At 45.4% G+C, this 15182-nt stretch overlaps 1 pseudogene; it reads right to left on the minus strand.

Annotated features, from left to right (window-relative positions):
- Positions 1–3421: 3421 nt before the first annotated feature.
- The window catches only part of LOC137095616 (RNA polymerase I-specific transcription initiation factor RRN3-like), a 39439-nt pseudogene continuing 27678 nt past the window's right edge, over positions 3422–15182 (minus strand).

Below are 15182 nucleotides of genomic sequence, written 5' to 3' on the forward strand. Positions count from 1 at the left end.
GTATGTGCTCGCTTTCTGATTGGCTGCCACTGTGGTCTCTGATTGGCCAGCCTGAAAGTTCAAAGATTCCGATTGGCTGAGCAGCGGTGCTATTTGCATATGGTCTCTGATTGGCCAGCTTCAAGAGGAGCCCCTGGTGGAGAAGAGGGTTCATGGCAGAAACAGGGCATGACAGAAGGAAATTTGCATATGCTCTCTGATTGGCCAGCCTCAAATCCAACATTCCGAGATGACATAGAGAGGAAAGGAAAGGCCAAAGGGGGCTGGGTCAGAACACTCCCAATACAGACAGAAATAGGCACACAGAGCCCCCATCACCCACTCTACATCCTACTGCAGTTTGGAGGACTATGAACCATGGATGATGGGGCTTGCAGTACCACCACTCACATTCTGAGACCGCTGTTAACCTTATCCAATGACTGATCAGGACCAAACTTCGCACAGAGACCCCTCATGACCCACTTTACGTCCTGGTGTGGTTTGGCCGGGGATGGCCCGTGGATTATGGGACTTGCAGTACCATTGCTTAATTCTTCATACCACTGCAACCCTCATCCAATTACCAATAAATACCAAACTTGGCACACTGAGTCTCCATGACGCACTCTACATCCAGGTGCAGTTTGAAGGAGGATGCACCATGGACAATGGGGCTTGCAATAGCTGCACTCCCTTCCTAAGACCATTACAACTGCCAACGATGATGGATCAGGACCACAATTTACACAGAGAGCCCGCATAACTCACTCTACATCCTGGTGCGGTTTGGAAGAATATGACAATGGATGATGGGACTTGCAGTCACTTCACTCACTTCCTGAGACCACTGAGACCCTCGCTAATGACTCATCAAGACTAAACTTGGCACATGGAGCTTCAATGACCCACTCTACATCCTGGAGCAGTTTGGAGGATGACAGACCATGGATGATGGGACTTCAAGTACCTAGACTACCCAAGACTGCTGCAAAACTCATCTAATGACCAATCAAGACCAAAGTTGGCACACAGAGCCCCCATGACCCACTCTACATCCTGCTGCAGTTTTGGAGAAGGGTGGACCATGGATGATGGAACTTCCAGTAGCTTCACTCACATTCTGAGACCTCTGCAAACCTCATCCAATGACGGATCAAGACCAAACTTGGCACATAGACCTCTCATGACCCACTTTACGTCCTGGTGTTGTTTGGAAAAAATTGGAGATGGATGATGGGACTTGCAGTACCTTTGCTCACTTCCTGAGACCACTGAGACCCTCGCCAATGACTAATCAAGACTAAACTTGGCACATGGAGCTCCAATGACCCACTCTACATCCTGCTACAGTTTGGAGGAGGACAGACCATGGATGATGGGACTTCAAGTACCTCCACTCCCTTCAAAACATTGCTGCAACCCTCTTCTAATGACCGATCAAGACCAAACTTGGCATGCAGAGCCCCCATGATCCACTCTACATCCTGCTGCAGTTTGAAAGGGGATGGACTTTGGATGATGGGACTTGCAGTACCTTCACTCACTTATGACACCACTGTCACCCTCATCTAATGACTGATAAAGACCAAACTTGGCACTCAGAGCCCCCATGACCCACTCTATATCCTGCTGCTGTTTGTAGGAGGATGGGCCATGGATGATGGGACTTCAAGTACCTTCACTCACTTCCTGAAAATAATGCAGCCGTTATCCAAAGACCAATAAAGACCAAACTTGGCATACAGAACCACCATTACCCACTTTCTCTAATAACCCGGGCAACGCCGGGTCCCCAAGCTAGTATATAATAAAAGTCAAAACTTGTATGCGGCGGATGTGTGGCGGTGTATGTGCCGGCTTTCTGATTGGCCAGCCTGAAAGTTCCAAGATTCTGATTGGCTGCTGCTGTGGTGCTATTTGCATATGGTCCCTGATTGGCCTGCTTCAACAGGAGCCCCTGGTGGAGAAAAGGGTTCATGACAGGAATGGGGACATGACAGAAGGAAATTTGCATTTGGTCTCTGATTGGCCAGCCTCAATTCCAAGATTCTGAATAGCTGCCGTTGTGGTGCTATTTGCATATGCTCCCTGATTGGCCTGCTTCAACAGGAGCCCCTGGTGGAGAAAAGGGTTTATGACAGAAACGGGGACATGACAGAAGGAAATTTGCATTTGGTCTCTGATTGGCCAGCCTCAATTCCAAGATTCTGAATAGCTGCCGCTGTGGTGCTATTTGCATATGCTCCCTGATTGGCCTGCTTCAACAGGAGCCCCTGGTGGAGAAAAGGGTTCATGACAGAAATGGGGACATGACAGAAGGAAATTTGCATTTGGTCTCTGATTGGCCAACCTTAATTCCAAGGTTCCGAGATAACAAAGAGAGGAAAGGAAAAGGCCAGGGGGGGCTGGGTCAGAAAATTACCAATGCAGACCAAACTTAGCACACAGAGCCCACAAGACTCACTCTACATCTTACTGCAGTTTGGAGGAGGATGAACCATGGATGATGGGACTTACAGTCCCATCACTCACATTCTGAGACTGCTGTTAACCTCATCCAATGACTGATCAGGACCAAACTTGGCACATAGACCTCTCATGACCCACTTTACGTCCTGGTGTGTTTTGGCCAGGGATGGACCATGGATTATGGGACTTGCAGTACCTTTGCTCAATTCCTGCAACCCTCATCCAATTACCGATAAAGACCAAACTTGGCACACTGAGTCTCCAAGATGCACTCTACATCTGGTGCGGTTTGGGGGAGGATGCACCATGGACGATGGGACTTGCAATACCTGCACTCCCTTCCTGAGACCATTACAACTGCCAACAGTGATGGATCAGGATCACAATTCGCACAGAGAGCCCGCATGACACACTCTACATCCTGATGCGGTTTGGAAAAATTTGGAAATGGATGATGGGACTTGCAGTCACTTCACTCACTTCCTGAGCCCACCAAGACCCTCACCAATGACCGATCAAGACCAAACTTGACACACAGAGTTCCCATGACCCACTCTACATCCTGGTGCACTTTCAAGGTGGACAGACCATGGATGATGGGACTTCAGGTACCTCCACTCCCTTCCCAAGACTGCTGCAGCCCTCATTTAATGTCCGATCAAGACCAAACTTGGCACACAGAGCCCCTATGACCCACTCTACATCTTGATGCTGTTTGGAGGAGGGTTGACCATGGATTATGGGACTTGCAGTACCTTTACTCATTTACTGAAACCACTGCGACCCTATTCCAATGACTGATAAAGACCAAACTTAGCACACAGAGCCCCCATGGATGATGGGACTTCAAGTACCTTCACTCACTTCCTGAAAACAATGCCACCGTCATCCAATGACCAATAAAGACCAAACTTGGCATACAGAAGCGCCATTACCCACTTTCTCTAATAACCCGGGCAGCGCCGGGTCTTCAAGCTAGTAAATAAATAAAAGGGAAAAAACTGTCCAGAGCATTTGTAACTGTTTCGATGACGTTACCTCCACAGCTGCTTCTTATAAAAGGCAAAACCTGCCTCCTGTTCCTCTCAATGATAGTGTCACAGAATGCAATCTGGTATTTCCTGGAAAAGAAAAAGGAAAGACAAAACCCACTCTTCCTTAGCTTCAGAAACAGAACTGTATCTTTGATTTTTTGAGTAGGCATCTCTAAACTCCCATGATCAACCACCCTTCTCTATTATGATATGATATATGGTTTGAATGGAATTGTATGAAAGAATGATTTTTTTGTGTGTGTCAGGAGCAATGTGAGAAACTGGAAGTTGCTTCTGGTGTGAAAGAACTGGCCGTCTCCAAGGACGTTGCCCAGGGGATGCCTGGATGTTTCACCATCCTGTGGGAGGCTTCTCTCATGTCCCCACATGAGAAGATGCAGCTGACAGACAGGAGTTCACCCCACTCCCCAGATTCAAACTGCCAACCTTTCAGTCAGCAGTCCTGCTTTTGTGCCAACTCTCAGCCTCAATTATGACCTTTTGCAACACTTCTTCTTTACAGACAACCAGGCATCTCCCTAACAGTTACAGTGAGGAGAATCCTGTCCACCCCTCCAAAGGAATGAAGGGGGCTCCAAAGGAATGAATAAAAGAGAACTAATAATTTTGAAGATATCATTCTAAGGATTAAGGCCTGCACTGACTAAATACTTGCTTTCTGGATACATGCAATCTGTATATCTATATAAATAAAAATGTAATGTTCATTTGTGGGATTAACAGAACTCGAAAACCACTGGATGAATTGACCCCAAATTTGGACACAAGACACCTAACACAGCAATCTGTGTCTTTCAGGAAAAAAAATCAATAAAAAACCAGAAAGAACTTAAATTGACACAAGCTTAAATGGCTATACAGAGCAGGTGTTAAAACGACACCCTCCTAGCCCCGCCCCCCTCCTGCACGAGGGGGCAGGGACCAACAGTTGAGAGAACCGCTTGAGAGAGGGAGGGAACGAAAGATGGCCCAGAGATCCTTTTCTCAAGCCCCTGCCTCTCCCATCCCAAACACTTCTGGCCCAAAGCATTTCACCTCCTTGCCAGCCAAGAGATAAAGGTGGCATCCTCCTCATGATCACACCTAGAGCCGCTCGGTCTTCCTCCTGGAGGTGCTGCCTACTTGGTTTTCTTCCTTCCTTCCTATCTCCCATTGTATTGCTGCTTGGGCAAAGCCCGACAGGAGAGGGAGGGAAGGAAGGAAAGGAAGGAAGGAAGGAAGGAAGGAAGGAAGGAAGGAAGGAAGGAAGGAAGGAAGGATTTAGAGGGGGCGGGGACCCCGTCTTTCAGATCCACTACTCCCCTTCCTTTCCTTTTCTTCCCTTTCTCTTCCCTGACTGAGACTCGGGGCTCATGGGTCAGCATGGAGGCCCCTCCACTGGGCTGTTGGGAACTTGCAGGGGAGGGGATTCTCTGTGTGTGCATGTATGTAAGCGTATATATACACACACACATCTGCACACTTCAACTCCCAGAAAGCACATGCATATTGAGTTATGGAAAGGAATTCTGGGAAATGAAGTCCAGTAATAAAAAAGACAAAAATGGAATGCACACTCTGTGAGTTAGGAAAAGCTGTCCAGAAAGGCACAATCAAAACACTCCCGAAAGATGTCCATCCATTTTTACTTTATAGCAATCCTGGGCTATAATATCTACAATAGTAATATCTATATATCCACCATAATCATATCTATCAGTCTTTAATAATAATATCTATGTCTGTAATAATAATATACAGAGCATGCGTTAAAACGTATTATTATAAAATATTATAATCATAATATCTGTAGGTCTATTATAATAATATCTATGTCCAGACCCGTAGCCGGGGGGTGGGGGGCGCTTAAGGGGCTTAACACACACACACACCCGCAAAATTCTCAGGATGCTGCTCCACGAGAAGGCCTTACTGGTACATTATTTAAACTGTTATAAGAATATCTATGTCAATTAGTATGTCAATACTAATAAAAGTATCTATACCTCTAAATTTTTTTCATGTCAGGAGCAACTTGAGAAACTGCAAGTCGCTTCTGATGTGAGAGAATTGGCTGTCTACAAGGATGTTGCATGGATGTTTTAGTATTTTACCATCCTTGTGGGAGGCTTCTCTCATGTCCCCACATGAGGAGCTGGAACTGAGGGAGCTCATCTGCGCTCCCCCCGATTTCGAACATGCAACCTGTCAGTCTTAGTCCTGCCTGCACAAGGGTTTAATCCATTGCGCCACTATAATATCTATAAGTCTGTAGTAATAATAATAATATCCATATATCTGTAATAATAATACCTGTATGTCAATAATATCTATACATCTATAATGATAATACCTATATGCCTTTAATAATATCTGTGTCTATAATAATATCTAAATGCCTATAATTATATCTATACATATGATGATGATGATGATGATGATGATAATAATAATAATAATAATAATAATACCTATATAATATCTTTGAACTGGGCTATATGGTAGGGTGGACACAGGTAACCTAGGGCCCTTCCACACATCCATATAACCCTTTCGCCTCGAGGAGACTGAAATGGGCTGGTACAGCTAGTTATATATAAATATCTACACAATTCAAGTCCCCCTCGATGGACTGTCACCTTGTCGTGGTGAGGGGGCTTGCGCGTTCCGATGAACCTGTAGGCACAACAACTGGAGTCGTGCACTCCCAGGAGTGGCTGCGGGGGAGGTTCCAGACCAAGCACAGTCCGAAGACCCAAAGACCTCAACGGCGGAGCAGGCGGAGGATAACATGGCACATGTTACAACGGCTGCGAAGGTGGAAGAAGGCTGCAACAGACTGAGAAGCCACGGTCATTGTGTTAAACTACATCACCAGTGGAACCTCACTCTGTGAAGTCTGTGTGTTGATCAGTTGTGCACTGACCTCCACACATTAAAAAAACCCACGCACAGGCGTCTTCCAAAGAAAATAAAAACAAACCAACCAAAGCCCCATGGCGATCAGCGAGTGGCGACGGGGGCAGGACTGTGAAATCTGGAAGCCCCTAGTCACAGACTGGCACATGGGCGGTGGGTATGGACTCAGTCGTTCTACCTCAAGGACCGAGGCAGTTGAGTAGTTCGGCAGCTGTATCCGCGACTGAGCAGTCCTTTTTAGGACCCACTCTGCTCACCCCACACGGGGAGGGGGCTAGAAAAGGTGCCCTAAACATAGTCTGCCTCACTTATCCCTGACTGGACTGCCGCATCCAGTGGGGTCACCACCCTGCGGCCAAAAAAGAAAAATGAACTTCGGCACGTGGAACGTACGGACTCTGATGGACAACAGCGGCAGTGAACGCCCCGAACGCAGAACTGCCATCATTGCAAGGGAGCTGGGATGCTTCAACATCGACATAGCAGCCCTTCAAGAGACCCGGAGAGCAGGAGAGGGACAGCTGAAGGAAGAAAAAGGAGGCTACACCTTCTTCTGGAAGGGACTGCCCGAAAAAGACCAAAGAATGCACGGAGTTGGCTTCGCCATCAGAAATGATCTGATGAAACATCTGCCCGAAGCACCCACTGGCATCAACGAACGACTCTCAACCCAACGGGCAACCATCATAAGTGCCTATGCACCAACACTAGACGCTGATGAAGACATCAAGGAGAAGTTCTACTGTCAGCTGGACACCGTCTTATCGGGGATACCTAAGGAGGACAAAATCATCCTCCTGGGGGACTTCAATGCAAGAGTCGTGCGAGACTTCGACCTGTGGCCAGGGACCATAGGAAAAGACGGGGTTGGAAACAGCAACTCAAATGGCATCCTGCTTCTCACCAAATGTGCGGAGCACAACCTTGTCATCACCAACACGCTCTTCCGCCAGAAAAACAAGTTCAAGACATCATGGAAGCACCCCCGGTCAAAGCATTGGCACCTCTTAGACTATGTAATCACACGCGCCAGAGACCGCCGTGATGTGCTCCTCACAAGAGCCATGACAGGTGCTGACGACTGCTGGACTGACCACAGGCTAATTTGATTCTAGATGGCTATCAAGATCGCTCCCAAGCGCAGACTCCAAGGAAGGAAGACAAGGCGCAAAATGAACACCCAAGCCCTTCAGGAGCCCTCCAGACGAGCCCATCTCCAAACAGCACTCAAGAACCATCTACCCACAGTACACCCCGAAAATGTTGAGGAACATTGGAACAAACTGAAGACCTTCATCATCCAAGCCTGCGAAGAAACTATTGGATACCAAGCCAAGAAACATCAAGACTGGTTTGATGAAAATGACATCGAGATCCAACAGCTAATTGACAAGAAAAGGAAAGCCTTCCAAACATGGCAGAGAGACATCAACTGTGCTGCTAAGAAAAAGATATATGCCAGTGCAAAAGCTGAGGTCCAAAGAAGGACAAGAGAGCTCAAGAACATCTGGTGGACAAAGAAGGCCAAAGAAATCCAACACCTGGCAGATACCCATAATGCTCAGGGATTTTTCAAAGCCACAAAGGTCATCTACGGACGAAGAAACCATGGCATAAAGCCTCTACGCTCATCAGATGGAACCAAACTCCTGAAGGACCAAAACTCAATTGCACTACGTTGGAAAGAACACTACCAAAGCCTCCTGAACCGCAGCTCCAATGTGGCTGAAGAGGTCCTCTCACAAATCCCACAACAAACAACCAGGGATGAGCTTGCAGCACTGTCCAGTTTGGAAGAAGTCAGCAATGCCATCAGCCAACAGAAGAATAACAAAGCCAGTGGACCAGACGGGATCCCTGCTGAAATCTTTAAAGAGGGAGGACCTGAGCTGACACACCAACTCCACCAGCTCATAGAAAAAGTGTGGGTGACCGAGAAAATCCTAGCAGACTTCAAGGATGCCACCATCATCACCCTCTTCAAAAAAGGGGAAAGAACAGACAGCGGAAACTATCGAGGTATCTCCCTTCTAACCTCTGCTGGGAAAATCCTCGCAAGAATCCTTGCAAACCGCCTTCTGCCCCTCTCAGAAGACACCCTCCCAGAATCCCAGAACGGCTTCCGCCCCTCCAGAGGAACCGTGGACATGATCTTCACTGCACGACAGCTCCAAGAAAAATGCAGGGAACAAAACCAACCTCTGTACATGGCATTCATCGACCTTGCAAAGGCATTCGACACAGTGAATCGCAGCGCTCTCTGGACCATCCTCCACAAAATCGGGTGCCCAAGCAAATTTGTGAACATCCTGCGGCTCCTCCATGATGACATGATGGCAACAGTCTTGGACAGCAGTGGCTCCCAAAGTGACCCATTTAAAGTGGAATCCGGTGTCAAACAGGGATGTGTTATTGCCCCAACTCTATTCTCCATCTTCATCGCTATGATACTTCACCTTGTTGATGGGAAGCTTCCCACCGGAGTGGAAATAATCTATCGGACAGATGGCAAGCTATTCAACCTCAGCAGACTGAAAGCCAAAACCAAGGTTACAACAACATCTGTTATAGAACTCCAGTATGCTGATGACAATGTCGTATGTGCGCATTCAGAAGAAGATCTACAAGCCACTCTAAACACCTTCGCAGAAGCATACGAGAAGCTCGGCCTGTCATTGAACATTGAAAAAACCAAGGTGCTTTTCCAGCAGGCACCAGCCAACCCCTCTCCAATGCCAGTGATACAGCTTAATGGTGTAACATTAGAAAATGTTGATCATTTCCGCTACCTTGGCAGCCACCTCTCCACCAAAGTCAACATCGACGCCGAAATACAACACCGCCTGAGCTCTGCAAGTGCAGCATTTTCCAGAATGAAGCAGAGAGTGTTTGAGGACCGGGACATCCGTAGGGAGACCAAGGTGCTTGTCTATAAAGCTATTGTCCTCCCAACCCTGCTCTATGCCTGTGAGACGTGGACTGTCTACAGACGTCACATGCAGCTCCTGGAACGTTTCCATCAGCGCTGCCTCCGGAAAATCCTGCAAATCTCCTGGGAAGACAAGCGGACAAACGTCAGTGTGCTGGAAAAAGGAAAGACCACCAGCATTGAAGCGATGGTCCTCCAACATCAACTCCGCTGGGCCGGCCACGTTGTCCGGATGCCTGACCACCGTCTCCCAAAGCAGTTGCTCTACTCCGAACTTAAGAACGGAAAACGGAACGTTGGTGGACAGGAAAAGAGATTTAAAGATGGGCTCAAAGCCAACCTTAAAAACTCTGGCATAGACACTGAGAACTGGGAAGCCCTGGCCCTTGAGCGCTCCAGCTGGAGGACAGCTGTGACCAGCAGTGCTGCAGAATTTGAGGAGGCACGAGTGGAGGGTGAAAGAGTGAAACGTGCCAGGAGGAAGGCGCGTCAAGCCAACCCCGACCGGGACCACCTTCCACCTGGAAACCAATGCCCTCACTGCGGAAGAAGATGCAGAGCAAGAATAGGGCTCCACAGCCACATACGGACCCACAGGGAAATCCATAATGGAAGACCATCTTACTCGTCCAACGAGGGATCGCCTAAGTAAGTAAGTACACAATTCAAGAGGAGAAATCAAGATTCTTACCTGGTAACGGCAGCAAAGAAATTCACAATGGATGGCAAACAAATCTTCAGGGGATTCAACTGGGACATAACAATACGTTCAAAGTTTAAGTTCTGCAGGAATAACAAACCTTAAAAACAAAAGTATTAAGAAACATTAACCGCTTAAGAAAATTTCTCTTCATTTATAGTGGTGCTAATTTTTTAATGTATTAATTATGTCGGACATGAAGCTCAGATGTTTCAAAAGGGCACTCATACACAAGCACCCCATTGTGATAGGTAAAACAATAATTTTTAAAAACCACTTGCTTCTACACATATTTTAGTGTCTTAAATTAACTGATACATTCACAGATACAATTTTCTATTAAACGAGCCCTTTCGAATCAGAGAAAGTGCTTGTTTCAGCAGCCTAACTACAGTTCTCAAAATAAACCCCATTCAATATCCATTCTGCCTTGCTCATCACCCCAAGAACTCCAAAATAAAATAGGTGATAGGGAATGGAGAAAAAATGGAAAAGAAATTGCACTTCAAGCACTGATATACATTGGCAAAGTACTTCCACTGAATCCTCAATGGTAAAATATGGCATTTATTTCAGAGGAAAAAATCATCTTAAAGGAGATGAAATATGCCACATCTTTGATCCTTGAGTATCAGGTTAAAGGTAAAGGTTTCCCCCTGACATTAAGTCCAGTTGTGTCCGACTCGGGGGTGTGGTGCTCATCTCCATTTCTAAGCTGAAGAGCCGGTGTTGTTCGTAGACACCTCCAAGGTCATGTGGCTGGCATGACTACATGGAGCACTGTTACCTTCCCGACGGAGTGGTACCTATTGATCTACTCACATCTGCATGTTTTCAAACTGCTAGGCTGGCAGAAACTGGGGCTAATAGCGGAAGCTCACTACGCTCCCCGGATTCAAACCACCAACCTTTTGGTCAGTAAGTTCAGCAGCTCAGCGGCTGAACCTGCCAGTAGGCTGCTAAAAACTGTGGAAGTCCAAAAGACATGAAAAGAAGGCCAAAGTTGGACTTCCGGTAGCGGCAAGATGGTGGACGCCACAGTTTGCTGAGGCTCCTCAGCAAGCCAATCTGCCGACACCCCCAGGTAGAGCCTTTGGCTCCCCCAACCCAACAGCGAGAGGCGGGTTGGTGCATTCGGCTGGTAGGGTATTGCTTGTCATGGTTATGACAACAGGGAGAAACAAGACCAGATACAATACTAACCAGCTGCGCGGGGGACGGCAAAGACACCCGGCGCAAGCACGGGGAGGACGCTGGCCGCTATTTTAAAACTAAGAAGATATGGTCAGAACTCAACGAGAAGAAAGGAAACCTGGGCAGTCACAAGTTACATCGGACTGAGATAAGAATTTAAAAAAAAACACCTGAGAGAAGACACTTTGCGCTGCATCAAGACCCATTCTACCTGCCGAGCCTTCCTCCCTGCGACCAAAAGCGGCTGAGCGGCAAAGCGGTAAGCAGTGAAGCGGCGGTGCAGTAAAGCAGCTAGAAGTAGTAAAGTGAGAGGCCGCAAACAACAAGCCATAAACCAAGACGGAGAGGCGCGAACAGTAAGGAGAGAAACGACCACCGAGCAGAGGGGAGAGAATTAGCTGACAGAGAGACAAAGCTGTACCAAGGAATACCCAAAAGCATTTAAAAAGGGAGAAATAAAGGAACAAGAAACAAGAAAGGAGAAAGGCCAGAGAACCCGGAAAGAAGCTCTGGAAAAATAAAGAAGCAAGAATAGTGGGAAAGAATACAGTGTTGCCTCTTTGTATCCCCCCACTCCAGCTGGTAACTGGGAGACTGGGAACGCATGGAACGTTGGTGTGAGTAACCAGAATCTTATACCCCGATTCGTCTCCCTACCCCCCCTCACCTCTCACCTATTTTCTTACTTTTCGACCCCAGCCTTACAACCTACCGCTGACTCGGCTGCTGAGTTTTGGGCGCTTAATATTTGGTATTTGGGATTGAACCTTGAATGTAACAATGAATATTGAATATAGACTTGGACTGAGACTGAGGCTGTGATTATTTCGACCTGACCTGACCTGATCTGCAGACAAGAAACTTGAGTCCAGAGACATAGTAGCGCTTGATGTCTACTGCTGCAGTGTTTTACTGCCGTCCTTGTTGGAATCCGCCCCCTCCTTTTCCCACACCCCCCAAGTACCCTCCCCGCATCTCCTCTGTGCGCTCCTAGTTACTAATGTAAGCAGAAACTTGGAGGAGTGACGGGAAAGAAAACGGGAAGGCACAGAGGAGCAGAGGAAATAAGAAGGGAGAGAGTAAAGAGAGTGGGTGGAGATAAGAATACTGAAGAAAAGGAAGAAAAGGAAAGAGAGAGAGAGAGATTGAGAACGTCAAAGAAAGAGAGCATTCATAAGTTAAAGATCCCTGGGGGAGGGGGAGGGAGACAGCGCAACAAAAGAGAGAGCTACTCTGAGTGCCACCCTGAGCGCCACTCAACCCCCAAATCGGGACTGGTAGGAACTGCAGACGACCAGAGTAAATCCAGATCTTAGAGTTGGACTATAGAGGCAGGTTTATCTGAGAATCTGCTTTCCTTGGCTCCCTTCATTAACTTTTTCTTTCTGTTTCCAACTTATTCGATTTCGACACTTACACGGACCCAATATCCAATATGGTCCGATACTAACTTGTATAGATATGTACTATGTTATTAGTGTATTGACTACTTAACTATGATTTGATTGACACTGATTGTTTTGGATTTACATAGACTTGCACTTTGTGGATATTGTATTGATTTATCTCCACTGTACCCCTCCCTAACAATCTCGAGATTTAGTTAAGCACCTGTGAACACGATTACAAAAGTTTAAAAATTTGATAAGAGAAAATAGAAAGAAGCAAGTACTCAAGAGTGCATGGTGAGTGATTGGTAGTGAAAGCAAAGTTAGAAAGAGAATGGAAGTAGAGGTGAGTGACTGGGTGTGAGTGTGTGGAAGAGAGTTAGAAAGTGAGAAGGGAGTAATCAGAGAAGACAGTGATACAGGCTGCTCAATGACAAAGAAGCTTGAACGCAAAAATCCGCAAGCCAAGATACTACGATCAAGAACAACTAAGGACAGCACAAGTATGGCCACCTTACAAAAAGGAAAGCTAGATAAAGACAAAGATAAAGATAAAGAACTTGAGAAAAAGGGCCAACTCAGCGCTAGAAAAGGCTCCCTGCCAGAGGAACCCACAATCAAAGATCTCATGAGAGAATTACTGAAAATACAAACAGAAATAAAAACAATACAAAACAATCAAGATGCACAAAATAAAGCTATCAAAAATGAAATGGAAGTAATGAAGAAAGACATGAAGGAAGAACTACAATCGATATTCAAGGAAGAAATGAGCACAGTAAAAAGCGAAGTAGAGAAATTAAAACAAGAAAATGCAGAACTAATTAAAGAGAACACTACAATCAAGAACCACCAGGAAGTAATGAAGAAAAAAATAAAGAGCCTAGAAGAGACGGTGGACCTAGTTCAAAGTCAACAAGAGACAACAGAAATCAGAGAAAAAGAATTTCAACTAAAATTTAGAAATGTAAAAGAAGATGATGAAGAAAACATAAGAGAGGTAATAGTAGACATGATAGCGCAATTAGCAAACAAAATCAAAACCGATACCGAATCAGAAGTTGATAGGGTTTTCAGAATACAAACGACCCATTCCAGAAAATTCAAAACGCCAAGAGATGTTATTGTTCAATTAATAAGGAAAAACACTCGTGATGGAATCCTCAAAGAACACTCAAAGTCTCCTATACAACACAAAGGAAATAAAATCGTAATACTGAAAGAAATCCCAGCGTCTGTACTCGAAAAAAGGCGTAAATATTATTTTCTGACTGACGAGTTAAAGAAGAGAAATGTCAGATTCAAATGGGAGAAGAGGGAAGGTCTAGTAGTAACCTGGAATGAAAATAAATATTGGCTAACATCCGAAGCGAAAGCCAGAGCCTTTTGGGACAAACATCTGAAGAAGAAAAATGAAGGAAAGCAAGATTCGAGGGGGGAGGAGGAAGAAAGGGAAAGATTCACACCCCACAACAATGAACAAGACGATAACGTAGCAAGGAGACTTACCCTTCTAGATGAAGAGAACAACGAGAAGGGAAGGAAGAGACTGAGAGAAATATCCCCGAAGGACTACACCTTCCAGAAGAAAAAGACAAAGGCAGATTGGGACTACTTAGATAAGAAAAATGGCAATGATGACAGGAAGAATTTACTCAAACAGTGTAAATGGGCTAAATGCCCCTTGTAAGAGGAGGAAAATATGGCACCAATTAAAGATATGCAATTATGATTTAATTTTATTATAAGAAACTCATATTTTGAATAAACACATAGCACATCTAGAGCAAAAAGTGTTGGGGAAATGTTATTATGCGTCGGGCCCAGAGGAAAAAAGAGGCTTAGCAATGTACATTAAAGAAAATATCCCCTCAAATTTAGTATTTAAAGATTCAGAGGGTAGAATGTTAGGAGTGCTGATAAAAGTCGAAGACAAAAATATTTTGGTCTGCAATATACATGCACCTAATGAATCAAAAAGCAACTTTATTAAAACATTGAAAAAATATATTAGATATAGACTATGATGGCCTATTACTCATAGGATATTTTAATGGGGTAGTAGATATAGCAAAGGACAAATCGACTGAAACACCGAAAGCAAAGCAAAAAAAATCAGGGGCCCTACCAAAATCATTTATAGATTTAAAGGAAGAAATAGGGTTAACAGATATATGGAGATACCACCACGAAAAAGAAACTGACTTCACATTCTTCTCCAATTGACACTCGACATGGTCATGCATTGATATGGCCTGGGTGACAAACACAATTCTACCAAAGGTGACTAAAAGTACATTACTCCCCATGCTAAACTCAGACCATGCGCCCATGGAGATATTAATTCAAAACCATCAAGAATGAAGGAAGAGTTTTAGGTGGCGATTAAACGACAGCCTACTTTCAGTACCAGAAGGGGTAGAAAAAAATAAGGAGTTACTGAAAGAATACTTCAGCCTAAACACAGAAAAAGATACACCAACCAAAACCATATGGGATGCCCACAAAGCATTCATAAGAGGCCATCTAATCGAGCAAGCTACAAGGATTAAAAAACGTAGGAATGA

The sequence above is a fragment of the Anolis sagrei genome, chromosome Y (assembly GCF_037176765.1).
Source record: "Anolis sagrei isolate rAnoSag1 chromosome Y, rAnoSag1.mat, whole genome shotgun sequence".
Lineage (NCBI taxonomy): Eukaryota > Metazoa > Chordata > Lepidosauria > Squamata > Dactyloidae > Anolis > Anolis sagrei.